This window comes from Chenopodium album, chromosome 3, assembly GCF_948465745.1.
Source record: "Chenopodium album chromosome 3, dcCheAlbu1.1, whole genome shotgun sequence".
Lineage (NCBI taxonomy): Eukaryota > Viridiplantae > Streptophyta > Magnoliopsida > Caryophyllales > Amaranthaceae > Chenopodium > Chenopodium album.
Window position 1 is genome coordinate 29,110,702 of NC_137836.1, and position 6,224 is coordinate 29,116,925.

Here is a 6,224-nt window from a genome sequence, read left to right on the forward strand (position 1 = left end):
GGGGAGTTCCGTGTCCTTTCCGCGTAAACCCTTAACGCGTTTTCCGTTCCATTTTCTGAAAATTCCCGCGACACTCCAAAACTGACCGTGTCACGGGAACTTGTACCGTCTGACGGTACAGTCTAACCGTGTCACGGTACAGTCTGACCGTGTCACGGGATGCATTTTTAGGGTTTTTATCATTTTAGGGTTCCGTGTGCTCCCTCGGCACATTTCCCTATAAATACCCCCTCATTTCTGATGTACGGGGCGACGAGAATTCAATTATTCTTATTTTTCTCTCTTCTATGCTCTTAACGTAAACACTAGCCTACCCTTTTCACTTCAAAAATTCCTTCTTCAAGCACTCAAAGGAGTCCATATTTTACTCGAGGTTCTGTCCTTAAGCCAAGGCGTGAAAGGTAGAATCGTTTGAGGGTTTGGCCCCAAAATCAACCTTACTTTATTTAATTTAATTTAGTTATTGTTTTGTTATTTCCTTGAAGTTACTAACTCGTTTATTATTTTGTAGTTGCAAACAAACAGATTCAAAGTAAGGATCATGCTCTTTTTATTATTATTGTTTTTCTAACGATTTTTATGTTGTTAGAATTATGATTAAATTGGTTTTTATGTTGATATTGATTCTATTATTTATTTTGATCACCATATTGCATGTTAAAGGGAATATGTAATTGAAAATCACGCCTAATAAGATAATTTGGACAACCGGTTTAGGTTCCTTTTAATCTTGTTGTTTAATCAAGTGATCACAATATTTTAGAATTATATGTTGCATTAATATTCAACCAATTTAGCTTAATAATAGTTTGGAGCAAATTGAATATTTTGTTGTATGCCTTTGAGATCGCAGGAATCACTTTTCACTATAAGAATCGAGTAGAGGCCAATACGGGCGAATGTGACTCCATGACTCACTTCGTACCATCATCCCCGATCCTCCTTTCGTGGTTCCGAACCATATGGAGTTAGTAATCTCATGGATTATGAATGGGGTGTAACCTTCATGGGTCAATCGTTGTTGCCTATCGTTGTCCCTTATCGTGGTTGCCTTTTTATGATCCGTGGACGGTTTACAAGTTCCTTAAAAACTTGTTGGCGGCTCCCTACTTTATTTGTCCCTAATCGTTGTCCCTAATCGTAATGTCAATTCCCACTTCCTATGAGTGCCAAGCATATTCACAACATGCTTTTAGCGTAGGCGCACTTCGAACGACGCCTACATGGACCAAGCTAAATAAGACTACCTTTCTCCATAAATAGAGTAGATTTTTGAAAAAAGAAAGATAGATTTATTAAAAGGACTTCATCACAAGAATTTTTACACTTTCACTTCGTTTGATAATCAAGCGATGTGAAAAGTATTCATCACTGGGTTTGGTTTTTTGGGAGACACAGTTAGGTGTCTACAGCCATTGAGCCTCTCGATCATTGCCAACTTCCTAGAATCTTAGAAAAGCAACAATTAAAGAGGAAAATGCAAAATAAACTAGAAAAACAAGAAATGAAAGGAATGGTGTCCTTCGAACAAGTGTACTATTCTGTTGGTGGGTTCAGAATTATTCGAAAGCTAATATATTCAGTAAGGTCAAGTGATCGGAATGCCTAGGTGGAGGCCCCTTCCGATCAATAATATTAATGCATAATTAATATTAAAGCTTAATCTTGACTGAACCCTTTGGGTCACACCCTTAGCAGTAAACGAACCAGCTCGACGAATTAATTCAGAAGAAATTAATTCATCGCCCGAGTATTAAATATTTAGACGTCGGTAATTCGAGTTTGGAGCGTTGAAACCGAGCGTCGGAGAATCTCAATTGTCGAGCCAAAATTTAGGATTTGGCGAGAGGGGAAAATGGTTCAAGTAACAAATAAAATCCTAGCCACTCGAAAAGCTAGGAAAGCGCGCCTAATAGGAGCGTGTCATGTGGCGGCACACATGGCAAAACACCATGTGGCAGCACACATGGCAGCCACGTTGGCAGCCGCCACATGGAAGCGTGCTACATAGGCAGCGCGCCATGGTGGAAGCGCGCCACTGTGGCGACACATGTGGCAAGGGCCGTGGACCCGGGGCGATGGGTCATGGACACGGGCCAAAATGAAATGGCCCAACCGAACCCAACTTGGGGCTCAAGGTTTGGTGATACATGGTTAGTTCACATTGCATGTGAAATGCCTTGGGGACCATGTGGGAAAGTTGTCCTCACCTAACAATGTGACACTTGTTACTTGTTCCTTGGTTTATTTAACTAAGGATTGAATTCATCAATCTTTCCATGTGGGATCTTTTAATGAAAGTCCCACATTGAATGATGAGTGGAATTCACAAGTTATCCTTCCTTATAAATAGCCAAAGCATGGCATGAGAATTCCTTGCTTGAGTAGGAGTTCAATAGAGCATTGCAATAGCAAAAACTCTTAAACTCATATAATACTCGGGTTTTGGTCGGACCTCGCTAACCTCAAGGTAACGGACCTAAAAGTCGCTAGTAGTTTTTGCGGGTGGATTTCTGTAGGAGGCTTGCGTATTTTCGGAGCTTAAGCTTTCAAGTAAGTGCCCGACTTTGAGGGCGAAGCACGCTTCAAAGGTAAATTCCGATTTTATCCTTTTATGTTTATTTGTTATGCTTTATGGTTTTATTAATTGCAAGTGGTTCTTTGGGTCGGGGTTGTTTCCGCGGTAAGTCGGACTCACCAAACCCCAACAGCGGTATCGGAGCCTCTCTCGTTTATTTTTAAAATCATAATATTTTTCAAGGTGTTTTTATGGATTAATTTTATCTGGTATTAAGTTGCTAATTAGATTAGTAGCTCGTTTTATCTATTTTAACCTCGGATTAGAGTTGTCTTTAGCTCATGAACCCAGATTTCGACCAAAAAATAGTGAATTTTGGGTGGAAAAGGCGTTCTGGAAATGGTTTTATCCTTTTACGAATCGGTTTTTAGTCAAAAAACGACCAGAAATGCACTTTTCGAGGGATTTTTCGTTTTTACGAAAAAATTTTAAGTCTTTCTAACCTTGAAAATTAATTGCATATACATATTTTATATGCAATTTTAAACCTCTTGAGGCATGATTACTTGGTGGTAATTTTTGTTTGAAAGCTTGGTTTTATTTTTCACATAATTGCAAACTAATTGCATTAAGTGTGAAATTGTTGTTCTTTGAGGCTTCCAAGTACGAAAGATTCAATCTTTAATTATGTTAAGTGATTGAAACTTTAAGTTACTAAATTCCATGAATTTTTGTTGAACTTTGTTGATTTTATCATTTTTTATTTGATTGAATTCATAAAGTTTGAAACTTGTAATAGAAACTTGTTTATCTTCATAATGGAAGATATAATTTTTTTAAGGATTCACAAGTATTAAAGTTGGAATCTATATTGAACTTATGTTCATTTTTTCGAACTCCCTTTTATTTTGTCAAAAACTCAAGATTAATTTATATTAATTAAATTGATAGTGAGTAATTGCTCTCTTATTTTTGTTGCACCAAGTTAAACCAATTTTATTAAAGAATGGTTTTTGGAAATAATCTTGGTTATATGCACTTGGATGAAGTTTTATTTAAGTTAGACTTGTTTAAATTTTCATTTTTGCTCACGAAAATTAGTTCTAAAATTAATTTAGAATTAATAAATTTTCACCGGAAATTTGGGATTAAAATCCTGAGGCTATGGCACGCAAATCGAGGAAAAGCCTCCTGTGGCTAGTCGGGCTGCATAGTAGTCCGTATGTGGCTGCCAAGGGCATGCTCGATGCGTGCGGCCATGTGCATGGGGTGTGCGAGCGTTTCGTGCGTGTATGTGCTTGGTGTTTTGGTGTAAAGGGGCAAGCAACCTTAGCCTTGTGTCTAGCACCTTGTAACCCGTAGCAAATGCTACTAGGGTGTACCTAGCTAGTGCTACGTGGGGTGGTGAAGGCACGTGCGCCAAGCCGTATAGTGCGGGGGTTGTTGGACGTATGTAGTGTGTGAACCACTTGAGTACGGTTGGCTTCGTGTTTGCTTATTTTGCCATTTGAAATATTTTATTAATCTAATTTAGTTTTAATTATTTTAATAAATTTTAGAGGCTAGGCCTCGGTTTTTGAGCGGCATTGGCAAAATTTATTTTGACAAATTTTGGGTTTTACCGGCTTAATTAATTGGATTAATTTAGTTGGATGCGGAATTTAGTGGGAGCTTCAAATATTAATTGCGCTTATTTATATAATCGGTTAAAACAACTTTGACTAGTTTTAATTAGGCGTGTTAATCGGATTAACCACCTAGATTAGTTACTAGTGCGGGCATGTGTTTTATGCATTGTCACTTGTTTATCGTTGTAAAATGCATGGGCCATTCAAAAATAGTGAATGGATGAATGGAATGTATATTCTTTCACATGTTTTATGAAATGGCAACTAGTGGGGCCTGATTAGGATAGAGAATACGGACTGTGATCCGTGATGTATTTTTGTAAATCTAAATACGGTCTGCGAACCGTTGAGTATTTTTGTACCTTAATATTTAGATTAGTCCTAATCGTAGATACTAGTAGTTGCATTTATTTTGGTCAAGTCTTGGAAGACGAAGCCATGATGTTGCAAATGAAGACCTTTTGAAGATTAGAAGATCTCAAGGGGTCATGCTAGTTGCCAAATGCATCTCTATTTATGTTTTTCGATATATATATGTTTATGTATATGAATTATATGTTAGATGCATGTTTAGGATTTCGAATGTTGTGATGATTAATTAAGTTCACTTAAATCAACCAACATAGAAACCCTAGGTACCTAAATATTGAGTAAAACTTGCTATTCCAAAATAACACTTACCAACTGAACGAGGGTAGTGGTGGGCTACGCCAAAGCGAGGCATCACTACCTCTCCAAGGAACGTAAGGCATACCGGGTATGCAAGTTGGTTTTGGTTGTACTCAACGATATGAGTGATGGAGCCCTAACATGTCGTGGCAAAGTGAATAAATTGTTGAGAGAGCATTAGATGCGACAATTTATTCAACCAAGAGTGGCTTGGAGCCATTAGCAAAGCGTTGCTTACCTTAGGAAATTGAGTGTTAAGACAAGCCAAAGCATGCTTAACCACTATTTGTTTCTTTGGATCTTGGAATCAACTTATTCTCGCCAAATGGGGACAATTTTAATGCGTGGATAAGACGTTTAATAAGATTGAAGATTTGCATGAATACCTTTTAATTTTCAAACTTATTATGTTATTTACTTGATAAATGGTTATACTTTGCACTTATATTTGTAGAATTCCAAATCAAACTGTATTGCTTTCCATGATTGGTAAAGGAAATCTTTGAGAATGGTTCTCAAAGAAAAGTAAAGCATTTCTAAAATACAATTCTCATAAATGACTTTTATAACAAAGTCCGAAAGGATGGTTGGACATCATGTATTCAAAATACTAGGTAGTTTTGATAAAACATGAAGTATTGAGTTGCAAACTCAAATTGTCAATATTGACAACCAACATATCTTTTCGCTTAATACATAGATGAGAAGCACTCGTTGATGTAGTAATTCAAGCGTGAATTAAAAGAAAATATGGAACTTTGTTTTACGGCGCATTAGATGCTTAATTATGCCTCACAAAGTATAAAAGTCAAAGACTCTTAAAGAAATGGTTCTTAAAAGATTATGAGATAAAGTATGATAAGACATATAGGAATCATGAACGAAGAAAAGGAATAAGATTCCATTTCAAACCATGAGTTCATATTATTGTAGTTAACTTAGCAATTTGTTACCTTCACAAGTATCGGATACTGCTTAAGTGTTCCACTTTGAAAGTGACCTCAAACTATTGAAGATAAGCTAAGTTATCGACTTACGAGCTAAGAATGAAGCAAGTGGTGCTACATCAGTTGTAAGGACATATGCTTTGTTTAAAGACCTTTAAGCTAAGGCTGGAACAAAAAAATGTTTATTGTGTTCCATAATCAGCAATTGATCCGTTTACACACGGAAAGACTCACATTCAAAGCAATGAGCAATAGTTGCAAATATATTTGAATGGCATGGTTGTCTAAACCATGAGTCAAGAATTCTTAATTATAAACAAACATTATCTTAGCATGACAAACTAGCAAAAGATCAAATTCATGGGCATGATTTGCATTCCGAACCTCTTTAGCAATGTCACATTGACAAGAACGTACTCAAGGCTCTCTTAGATAGGCTCTTGATAGTTTATCGATTCGGAA